This window comes from Papio anubis, chromosome 12, assembly GCF_008728515.1.
Source record: "Papio anubis isolate 15944 chromosome 12, Panubis1.0, whole genome shotgun sequence".
Taxonomy (NCBI): domain Eukaryota; kingdom Metazoa; phylum Chordata; class Mammalia; order Primates; family Cercopithecidae; genus Papio; species Papio anubis.
The window spans coordinates 63,481,235-63,494,105 of record NC_044987.1 but is presented as its reverse complement, the minus strand read 5'-3'; positions in this window follow the sequence as shown (position 1 = coordinate 63,494,105).

Here is a 12,871-nt window from a genome sequence, read left to right as displayed (position 1 = left end):
CCTTCTAATGTGAGCAATAAGAAAACAACATCACATATATGGAATTCCTACCAAAACTATTTTGCCTAAATCTAGCCATGAGGAAATCATCAGAAAAATCTAGAATATGGGAACATTACACATATGCACACACAAACTGGCCTAGAATCTTTTAAAAATGCAGTGTTATAAAAAATTTATCAGGCCTATAATCCCAGCACTTTGGGAGGTTGAGGAGGGTGGATCACGAGACCAGCCTGGCCAACATGGTGAAGCCCTGTCTCTACTAAAAATACAAAAATTAGCCAGGCATGGTGGCACAAGCCTGTAATCCCAGCTACTTAGGAGGTTGAAGCGGGAGAATTGCTTGAACCCAGGAGGTGGAGGCTGCAGTGAGCCAAGATCGTGCCACTGCACTCCAGCCTGGGCAACAGAGTGAGACTCCATCTGGGGGAGCAAGGGGGAAGTTTATATATATACACAAACATATATATACACACACACACATATATATACATATATATACACACATATATATTTAGAATCAATCTAAATTTTAAAAGATTAAAGGGACACGACAACCAACTATTAACAGAAACCCATCATTATTAGAACAATTGTGAAATTTTGAATATGTATTATATATTGATTATATTATTAGCTTTAGTATAATTTGCTTAGGTTTGAAATATTATTGTGGTTATGTAGGAGAATCTGTTATTAGAAGGTGCATATTAAATATTGATTGAGAAAGATTATAATGTCTAAAATTACATTCAAGTGAGAGAGTAAAAATAAAAACATACATGGATGTGGGCAGATGTGTGTGTCTGTACAGATGGAGGGAGAGAGAGAGACAAAAGGAGAAAAACTGTGAAAAATATGTTATCAATCTAATAATGAAAATACAAGTTTTTATTATGTTATTCTTTCAACTTTTTCAGAGACTTGAAATGTATAAAGGCTAAAAGCCGTGAGTAGGGAAATACCTATGGGCATGTAGAAATACATAGGTGTGTATGTGTATATGTGTTTAATATAGATGCACACTATATGTGTATATGTATGTAATTATATGTCTATGTATGTGTGTATATATATCCCTCATGCCAGAATCCTCCATCGTCCTATATTTCAAGAAAGATGAGACAGTCTCTCAGATAATTACTAGATAAGCACCGAATGCTGGGGGAAGTCTCAAGACAAACAGGATAAGCTGATTGGCAGGTGTTAAGAATGCAGAATTAGAATGCAAAGGAAGCAAAATAATTATGTTTCTTCCTAACTAGCATGTGATTTCCATTGAGACTGGAACAGGGGGTTTGCCAAGTCAGGAGGTTTAACTGTGACCCCTGAACACCCTGTGCTTCCCTCATGCACTTAACACACTATATTGTAATTATAAATAATTGCACCATAAGACTGTGAAATCCTTGAGGCCAGGGACTATGTTTTAGTTATACCTGTATGCCTAATGCTTAACTTAGGCATGGCACATACAAGGTCACCACAAATAAAGTTTCAACAGATGCATGAATGATAACAGAGAAAGAATGGAGCGTAGGGTCTATGGAACTGCTCCGAAATGAGTCTCTCTCTGTGCAGGGTCTAGCACTCCTCCCCCAATTGAATCCAAATATAGGCAGCAGAGGCATGGACTCATCAATAACCCTACAACCCTCAATACCCATCAATAACCCTACAGCCCTCAGGAGTGGGTATGTCAGTTTTCCTTACTGCTTTAGGACTCCACTACTTTCTCCATCTATCTAGAAGACCCTTGTCCTCCCAGGAGGAGATAAAAGGTTCTGTCCCCTCTTTCCTGTTCCTTGCTCTTCTCTGCTCTACATGCTTTGCAGCTTGTACACCCCTCTGTTAGAGAGCTTGTCAAGTGCTATTCACACTATACTTTGCTTTGACCTCATATTCTAATTCCTCAAGGGCAGCACTGAAGCCTGACTCACAATGAATGCCTTCATTATTGGGCAGAGGGATTGTCCACAAGAGGGCTTCAGGAATGTATTCATTCATTTATTTAACACCTTCTTACTGAGGGCACACCACATACCAAGCAATTCTCTGCCAGGAACCATGTTCCAAAGGTAGCACTACACTGGGGGAGAACCAATGGGCAACCCTCGATCCAAAAAGGCACTTCCTTGCTCAGGAATGGCCTTCCTCTGGCCTCATACTACTGCCTGAGTGTATAATATTAGGGAATTTACTTTTAATTACACATCCTTCTTCTCTGCCAGGTTCTGTGGGATAGGAACAACTTTATTACACAGTCCTCCCAAAGAGACTGCTCAGGCAGGCACTTTCCTAACTGGCAGGAGCACTGACAGAAATCTGGGAAGTGAGGAAGTTGAAACAGGATTCAGAAACCAATGTATGAAAATATAAATGTTCACTTAATTTGTTTCTGCAGTTCAGCCCATGAGGCCTCTTCATGTTTTCAATTTAGGTCACATTATAAGAATGAAGGGAGGCCTGTGGGGATCTGCAAGACAGCAAGGAAAAATTCTTAGGTTGAATGACTCTCTGCGTCTCTAAAGATAAAAAACAAAGAGCTGGAGAGCTCCCAATAAACATACCTGGTGGCTACATTCAGCTTTCCCTGTTTCAGGGCCCTTTTCTCCCCATCTAGCCCCTCAGATTGCCTGATTCATATCTGCTATTGAAGAAAATGGAGCTCCCACAGTGCCCATGAGCAGTAGACACCGGAAGTAGGGCTGCTTCACCTGGATGTCCATCCCTGGGGGCTAAGATGGAGTGGAGGGAAGACACCACTGACCTGACGACCTAAAAGGCCGTCACTGAGAGAGGCTACAAAGTGGTTTCTGTGACTCCAAATGGAAAAGCCAATGTCACTGAGGAGCACAGTAAAGCAAGTGAATGAAGTGCCCAGTGAAGCTTCCTGCAGGTGTGGCAGAGTGGAAATGCTATACCTTGAGCACAGAGACAGACATGATGATTCTAGCTCTCTCCTCTGCTCCATAGCTCAGTTGCTCAAATGTAACTCTCCTTCCCAACACACACACCCCAGTCATTTTCTATTGCCCAAGAACAAGTTAGCAGAGAATCTCCTGGGTGGCCTGGGCCCCAGGGATCCCTGGGGAACAGCACCTCACCAGGGCATCTAGCCAAGGGTATAAAGATGGGATGTCAGCTTCAGAGCCTTTCTGAGCTCCTTCAAGATGTGGAGAGGTGAAGAAGGCTTTGACAACAAGCAGGGTGAGTAACACGGGGCCTGGATACAATGCCTTCTGCACTATTTAGAAGGGAAGGGGCCTGCTCAGTGAGTCTGAGATCCCCACTCTGTCAGCTACCACCAAAAGGAGGAACCAGTGGGATGAGAGATGAGCAGGTGTCAGAAGCAGGAAAGGAGTGAGGAGGCCTGGACTTCCATAGATGGCAGGAACATGCCCCTAGATGAGGGAGAGTAAGGAAGGAGGCAATGTTCCTGAACGCAAAGATTTCTCAATTCAGATCATTATTCAGAAACCTAGACTCTGTGACCAAGGGGATTGATACCCTTTGGTTTCTCTAAGTAGGGTAACTCTGTGAGGGTAGCTTAAGATCCCATCTCAGGTAGCATCATGGGGATGATCTGAATGTTTGCTTGAGATGTCACCTTTCGCCATGAGATTGTTTTTCATATTCTCCTGGATAAGAAGAGCCTTTAAGGAAAGCACTTGACTTTGAGGTAGAGGAAATAAAACATGTTGAGTCACTCCTTTTGACTCTCACAGACACATACAGTCATGAAAGTTTCTTAGAGTATTAAAATAAACATAAGTTAAAAATCATCCACATTTTTCCTCCTTCTTCTGGGAAGAGTTATGATTTTTAAATAGATTTGACTCTTTTTTGTCCTGGATATAATAGCAGAAAACCAAACCTGGTCTACTTTCCAGAATTGAGAGATTTAACTTTAAACTTTCTGAATCCATGGGAACTAAGAAACATGGTAATCCAAGCTGGCTACTAGAATGTGTATTTATAGAAAAGAAAGAAAACAAAAGCAAAAATTTTCACTTCAATACACAGAATTCCTCACTTGTGTCAGGCCTCTCATATCACTATAATATTTACAATACATGAAAATTGATGAAAAGACCATTATCTAGAGATAAGAGAGAACTTAGTTTGATTATACAAAATGCCACAAATTTTTGGCAACTTGTTCTAAGAGGTACTGTACAGTTATATCTTTAAGTGCTCAGCTTCTTCTACTATTGAACCAAACTTAGCATTTTGATCCTTCTACCACATCCAGGAGAAATAGATCAAATATCCAGAGTTACAGAGGACCTGCATGTCAACGAGGAGACAACAGAGAGTTCTAGGATAACGCATTTGTGAGTCACTGGAGAACAGATAAATCAATGCAGGCTAGAAGAAAGGGAAATGTCACATTAACTTCAGGAAGATTTATCCTTAGATTCCCAAAAGTTAAATGCAGAGTCCAGAATTTACCCTGTATTCTGATTAATGTTACCAACGACAAAAAAAGACTATTTTCTGGATTGACCTTATGTAACTCTTAATAAGACTGACTGAAAATAACAATTAATTTAATTAATCTGAAGGAGTCATTGATCTTTTCTACAAGCAAACTATACAGTAAAAGTTGTGAACATGGGCACTAGAGGAGGCTTTATCAGGGCTTGGGGTAAAGAGGAAGGGGATTATATAAATAAAGAAATCATTATTCAATAATGTATTCAGTTGCTCATTCATTGATTGTCCCTGAAAAAAAAAAAAGAGCAGAGATTTGGAAATCACCAAAATCAGGACATTAGGATTGAATGAGGTTTCTGAAGAAATGTAACTTCAATTAGTAAAAAGAAAATGAAAAAATGGAGAGGCAATTAGCACAATAAAAGGCAAATAGTATGAAGAACCAAAAGGGTTATACTGAGTAAAGAGAGTTTTAAAGAAATAGGAAAAACACTGCATCTGCAGAGCCCTAAATCATGTCACCATGAAACATTAGAAGAAAATAGGGACTTCCAGCTAATCTGCTCCAAGCAGCCCACATTTTATCAATCTCTAGCATCTAGTGTAATGCGGACAGTTTGAGACTGTTGAAAGGTTTAACTGAAGTAGACCTGAATTTGAATTTGTACTGTCACATCTAGACTGGCCTGGAAGAACTCAAACTCTCTCTCTAGTTTTATTTGTTTTAAAATAATAATATTATTATTGTTATTGTTATTGCCATCTTTTTAAGAAGATGATAATATCTACCTTGCATGATTGTTTTATAAGCAGAGATGTATTATTTACAATCAAAAATGTAAAGAGTCTAATATCTGGAACATAAGGGATACTGAATGATTGATACATTAGTAAATTTATTTGCCCAGCATCAGACAATAACGTTAGTAGTATTAGTAGAACAGACTCCACAGAACATTGAAACTAGCCTAAATTTATATCTTTGATTCATGTTTTTTGTTTTTTTGGTTTTTTTTTTTAATTATTATACTTTAAGTTCTAGGGTACATGTGCACAACGTGCAGGTTTGTTACATATGTATACATGTGCCATGTTGGTGTGCTGCACCCATTAATGTCATTTACGTTAGGTATATCTCCTAATGCTATCCCTCCCCCCTCCCCACAACAGAACAGAGCCCTCAGAATTAATACCACACATCTACAGCCATCTGATCTTTGACAAACCTGACAAAAACAAGAAATGGGGAAAGGATTCGCTATTTAATAAATGGTGCTGGGAAAATTGGCTAGCCATAAGTAGAAATCTGAAACTGGATCCTTTCCTTACTACTTATGTGAAAATTAATTCAAGATGGATAAATGTTAGACCTAAAACCATAAAAACCCTAGAAGAAAACCTAGGTAATACCATTCAGGACATAGGCATGATTCATGTTTTAACAAGTGTCTTTGGAAATTCTAACTTTAGGGGAGAACCTCAGGCTCCTTAGGCCTGCAGCTTTGGCCCTCCCAGTTAGGAAAGACAACAGTGTTAAGCGATTTAGGGGGAGGCACATTCAAGGACAAAAGACTTCAGGAAGGGTGTGCTAAGGGACTGAAGTAAATATTTGTCTGACATTCCTAAATTCTGGGAAATGTTGAGTCAATGGGGTGAAGAAATGATTCTTGTAATTTGTAGCCTGAATTGCAAGGGCATCCAGTGACCCGGTCAATATTCTCTGGGCAAGACACAGAAAGACTCCATATCTTTGACAGTTCTTAGTGACCCGGTAAGAATCAAATCGTCACTTCATTTACCAAAACGTTCCTACTACCTATTTTCATTCTTACCCTGAAACTTTCTCATTGATGGGACTTAATTACTAGAGAATGTCAGGATTTTGCACACACACACACACACACACCACACAGAAGGTTTTTTCATTTGTGGTTTTTTTGAGACAGAGTTTCACTCTTACTGCCTCGATTGGCGTGCAATGGCACGATCTCGGCTCACCACTGTCACGCACGCACGAAAATGTCATGCACGTCCATGTGAAGAGACCACCAAACAGGCTTTGTGTGAGCAACATGCCTGTTTATTTCACCTGGGTGCAGGCGGGCTGAGTCCGAAAAGAGAGTTAGTGAAGGGAGATAAGGGTGGGGCCGTTTTATAGGATTGGGTAGGTAAAGGAAAATTACAGTCAAAGGGGGGTTGTTTTCTGGCAGGCAGGAGTAGGGGTCACAAGGTGCTCAGTGGGGGAGCTTTTTGAGCCAGGATGAGCCAGGAAAAGGAATTTCACAAGATAATATCATCGCTTAAGGCAAGGACTGGCCATTTTCACTTCTTTTGTGGTGGAATGTCATCAGTTAAGGCAAGTCGAGGCAGGGCATTTGCACTTCTTTTGTGATTCTTCAGTTACTTCAGGCCATCTGGGCGTATATGTGCAAGTCACAGGGGATGCGATGGCTTGGCTTGGACTCAGAGGCCTGACAACCACAACCTCCACCTCCCAGGTTTAAGTGATTCTCCTGCATCAGCCTCCCGAGTAGCTGGGATTACAGGCACACGCCACCACGCCCAGCTAATCTTGTATTTTTAGTAGAGATGAGGTTTCTCCATGTTGGTCAGGGTAGTCTCGAACTCCCGACCTCAGGTGATCTACCCGTCTGGGCCTCCCAAAGTGCTGGGATTATAGGTGTGAGCCATTGCGCCTGGCCACGATGGAGTTTTAATAGCTGTTTTATGGGGAAGGCTGCGGTTTTAATCTTTCTTTGATAGATTTAAGCATTTCTTTCCACTCACGTTAGTAAAAAGGTTTTCCTTTTATGTATACCTGGCAAAGTAATGGTGAGACTCCAATGACATAATTACTGTGAAAGCACTTAGAATACTGCAAAACATATATTTTCAGTGGAATAACAGTAAGGACCAGGACAAAAACAACAATGATGTGATGATGATAATTATGAGCATTGACAGTGTGCGTTACATCTTAAATAAAATTAGCAAACACTTTCATTTAGTGAAGACACTGTGTGTTAAAGTGAAAGCAGTATAAACTGTATAGTTAACAACAACTAAATTCCATAATACAATATATCATCTTTTATTCTTGAAAATGCTAAGGCCAGGTATGGTGGCTCATACCTGCAATGCCAGCACTTTCAGAGGCTGGGGTGGGAGAATTGCTCAATCCCAGGAGTTCAAGACCAGACTGGACAACACTGTGATATCCTGTCTCTACAAAAATAAATAAATAATTAGCTAGGCATGGGGGCACAGACCTGTAGTCCCATCTACTCAGGAGTCTGAGGCAGGAGTATTGCTTGACCCCAGGAGTTTGAGGCTGCAGTGAGCTATGATCTTGGCACTGCACTCACTCTAGCCTGAGCAACAAAGCAAGACCGTATCTCAAAAAAGAAGGAAGAAAAGAAAAGAAAGAGAGAGAGAAAGAGAGAAAGAGGAAGAGAGGAAGGAGAGGAAAGAGAGGGAGGAAGGGAGGGAGGGAGGGAGAGAAAGAAAATGCTTAGAGAGTGAATTTTAACTGATCTTCACCACAAAAATCATAAATGTATGAGGTAATGCTTGTTCTAAATAGCTAGATTTCACCGTTCCACAGTGTACATATACTGAAAAACTTCATGTTGTACAGGATAAATACACATATTTTCATGTCAATTTAAAAAAATAAATAAACATGAGTGAAAAAAACTAAATTCTTTATCTACCATTATCATTCATGTTTTGCTAACTAGGGAAGAGTGACACTATCCCTTAAGACTTGAATTTCATTTGAGGGCATATTAGTTAATGTCTGCATATTACTGGAAGAGTTAATAATACAGACCAAGGGCTAAGAACAATGGAAAGCAATGAAAAAGCCTACACAGCACAAATAAGTGTCTTTCTACTGACAGGTGTCCTGTCAATGTCCTTCTATCTGCTCAGATTGAAGAGCTCACATCTCTCCAGAGCCCTCAGCTGCCTCCCTAGGATGCTCCCTTCCCAGTCCTATGTCAACATCTCTTTCTTCCAACCACCTGCTTTTCTCATGATTGGCATCCCAGGGCTGGAGGCCATTCATGGCTGGCTCACCATCCCTTCTCCTCCATGTACACTGTGGCCCCCCTGGGAACTGCCTGATTCTCCTGGCTGTGAAGAGGACCCCCAGCCTGCACCAGCCCATGTACTACTTCCTGTCCATGCTGGTGCTCACCGATGTGGCCACACCTTGTCCACAATGCCTACCACCTTGGCTGTGCTCTTGTTTGACTATTGGCTCATTGGTTTCAATGCCTGCCTGGTCCAGATGTTCTTCCTGCGCTCCGTCTCTGTGGTGGAGTCCTCAGTGCTCCTGGCCATGTCCTTTGACTGCTTTGTGGCCATCTCCACCCCCCTGCGCTATGCAGCTGTCCTCACAAACAATGTCCTCATCAGGATTTGGCTGGCCATTGTGGCTCGAGCTACCTTGTGCCTCTTCCCTGTGCCATCTCTGGTTAAGCGTCTAAATTTCTGCCCTGGTGGTAACATCCTATCCCACTCGTTCTGTTTCTACCCTGATGTAATGAGGTGGGCCTGTGCTGACATCAGGATCAATATATGCTATGAGCTCTATGTGGTTGTATCTATAGGGGGCATAGACTCCCTGCTCATCATCCTGTCCTATACCTTCATCCTGCACACAGTCATGGGTCTGGCCGCTCCCAGAGAGTGCATCAGGGCCCTCAGCACCTGTGTTTCCCACATTCTGGCTGTCTTTGTCTTCTTCTTCCAGGTATCACCATGTCCATGATCCACCATTTTGGGAGGCACCTGCCCCACATTGTACATGCTCTTGTTGCCTATGTGTACCTAGGTTGCTCAATCCCATCATTTACAGTATGAAGCCCAAGCCCATCAGGGAGGCCGTGCTCAGGATGCTGAGGGGGAGAAGCCAAGGTTGATGAAATTACAAAATATTATAGGGCCTGGATAACATTAAAGAGACTGCTATAGCCTTACAGAAACCTGTTAGACCCAGCAAGCACTGAAAATCCCTAATCTGTGCTAAGACTGTGGGAAATCCATAAGGTTTGTTTATGTTACAAATTTGTGTTCAGCATTTACTCTGTAAGAAAGTAGTGATGAGGATGAAAGACTGATAAATAAATGAAACGTGTTCCCTTGTCTCCGAAAGCTCACAGCCTTGTGCCAGGAAAAAGGCAAGTAAAGACACAACCAGAGTATAAACCAATAAGTGCCATAATAAAGTTCCTTTCAAAAGATTACTCGAGATTACAAATTGGTCATTGACAGAACATGCCTGGGAAGGTGTGGCAAGCTTCCACAAAGAAGATAGTAATTTTTATTTCACCTTGAAAAATTCAGAATTTTTCTATGCAAAGTAGGAATTAAATAAGGAAGAGAAAAATCTAGAAAAAAAAGAGCAACATGAAAAGGACTCCATGTTTTGAACAAAGAAGAGTGTTTGTGAAAAGGTTTGCATTCCTGTACTTCTTTATGTCTCTACTGCTTAAGTCTTTATAGACATGGCTGTGGCACAGGGTAAGAAAAGGGAGTGGTAGGGGATGGAGAAGTAGGTGACCAAATTATATAGGACTGTGCATATTATGCTAAGTTGTTTGGTTTGTATCTAGTACCTAAAAATCATTATTTTTTTACTATAAGTTAGTAGTATAAATTGCAGATTAGAAGTGCATTGGACATATGAACAAAACTGGAGCCAGAAGACTCATCAGTTTAACCTCTTATCTGACCTCAGAGATTTCCCAGATACCTTTTATGCTGCCTGGAACATTCTCATTCCCCCCATGCCTGTGTCTCATTTCAAATAAAGTATAAACCTAATTTCTCAGAAAATCCTGTCTTATTAATTCTCCTTTCCAGATTATTCAAGGTACTGTGTTTGCTTCCTGCATGTATACAATAGTCTGTCATTCAACTAGACAGTAAGCCCCAAGGGGGCCAACATATACTCAGTGCCTAGTGCTGTTGGTGGAACAGCAGATGCTCAATAATTATTTTGAATAATTATCTTGAAGATTTAATGATAAATTATTTTGAACAGGAGATGAAGCAATGAGTTGTTTAATTTAAGATGTAATTTGGAGATGTCTTCCTCTAGGGAGCTTTTGATCCTTCAGAGAAAAGAATACATAAAAGTAACTGTAAACATTGTGAGAAGGTTTTCAGCTATGTTGGGTAGATGAACTGAAGGTATGAGAGATGCAATACTACTTACTGGCTAAATTAAGTATTCTCTCTTAGTAAAGAAAAGTTCCCTAATTTCTCACCCTAGAGGGTCTCCTGGGCCTTTTTGCTGGAAGTGATGACCTTCACACCTCAGTGATATAAGTACTTTGACTCCATAAAGGGTTCTTGTTGAAAAAACGAAATGAAAAAGGGCTTTAGGGGATACAATACTAAGATTTGTTTATGTGTGTCTGCTGGAATGCACCTTCTTACAAGGTGAAGTTGTAAGGACATGTGTGTCTTTCTCTTCACCTATGCCACTACCCCTCCTACTGCTGAAGAAGGAATTCATGAATTTTACAAGTACAAAGACAGCCAAGAAATTTTTACGTTTTCTTTCAAAAGCTAAGTGCAGTGTAGCCCCCCGTAGTCTAAGTTAAAGAAGAATACTAACTTCCTGTTTTTCCTTCTGTGCTCAGCGAGCCTTATCTGTACTCACCAGTTTCACTTTCCTTGAGGCTCAGCGAGTTCCTCCTTCACCTCCTCAGCGCAGCTGCAAAGTTACAAGGTTGATACAGAAACATGGTTTCCCAAGGATGTAGAACATGTACTATAGACAAATGTAAAAAACTGATCAACTGGCTTTGTTCTCGCTTCTGTAAGTATGCTTCCTGCATCACGTAGCTCCTGGCCACTGACTGCTTAGAAGGTGGCTGCTTTCTTTGTCCAGGGCTCAGACTTTCCTGGACACTAGTCCTACTGAGCCAGGTGATCACCTTTTAATAAATACCTTTCCTGAACTCACTCTGTTTGGTCTCTCCTATCTCTGATTGTCCCACAACACTATGTATGAGGTCGATTTCACAAGATCTCAGTATGTAGTGTCTGCATTGGGTAAGTAGGATTTTATGTTACAGTGTTTAAGAACACAAGCTTAAGAGTCAGGAAACCAAAACTTACTCAAACTCTGTCACAACTGTCTCATTCATATCAGCAATCTGACTTGGAGCATTTTATTCTTCATGCATTAACAAATAGTTCTTTTATTTTTTCTTGAGTGACTCCTGTGAGCCAGACACTCTGTTACATGATGGACAGGAACACAATGCTACCAAAACCAGACTTGATCCTTGTGGAAGGAATACACATTGAGTAAATGTTTACAAAGAAATATAAATTTGCAATAGCATTAAGCACTATCCATTTAGGCTTCTCTTCCCCCAGGGCACTGTACACTCCATGAGAGAAGTGTTTAAACCACTTTTGTTCTCCATTGCATTCTGAGTGCTGGGTTCACACTTATTTTAATAGCACTAAGAAGGTATTTGGTGACTGCATTAGTTTCCTATTGCTGCAGAGAAAAAAAAAAGAAGCAGCTTAAAACAATACCCATTTATTAGTTCATATTCGGAAGGTCAGAAGTATGGGTGAGCTTCTTAGCCTTATGAGAAGTATGGCTGGGTTCTCATAAGGCTAAAATAAAAGTTTCAGCAAACTGGGTTCTAATTTGGGAGCCTTGGGGAAGAAACTGCTTCCACCTTCATTTTGGTTATTAACAGAATCTAGTTCCTTGAAGCCGTGCCACTGGGATCACTTTTCCATTGCTCTCCGTTGGCGTCCCTCAGCTCCCTAGGCTGCCCACATTCCTTCTCACGTGCTCCTCCATCATCAAGCCAGCAACAGTACATCACATCCTTGCCATGCTTTGAATATCTCTGACTTCTTCTGTCACCAGCTAGAGAAATGTCTTGTTATTAAGGCCTCACGTGATTAGACCAGGCCCACTGGGCTATAATATCCCTATATAAAGATCCAGCTGTGCAATACAGCATATAACACAATCCCAGGAGTGACATCTCATAATATTCAAAGGTTCTGGAAACCAGAGCAGGATATTTCTGTAGCGCCATTTTAGAATTCTGCCTATGAAAATGACTAAATAAGTGAATTAAGAATAGATGGTTCTGGCCTGACATGGTGGCTCACACCTGTAATCCCAGCACTTTGGGAAACCAAGGCAGATGGATCATGTGAGGTCAGGAGTTCAAGACTAGCCTGGCAAACATGGTGAAACCCTGTCTCTACTAAAAATAGTAAAAATTAGCTGGGCGTGGTGGTGGGCGCCTGTAATCCCAGCTACTGGGGAGCCTGAGGCAGGAGAATTGCTTGAATCCAGGAGGCGGAGGTTACAGTGAGCCGAGATCACACCATTGCACTCCAGATTGGGCGACAGAACAAGACTCCATCTCAA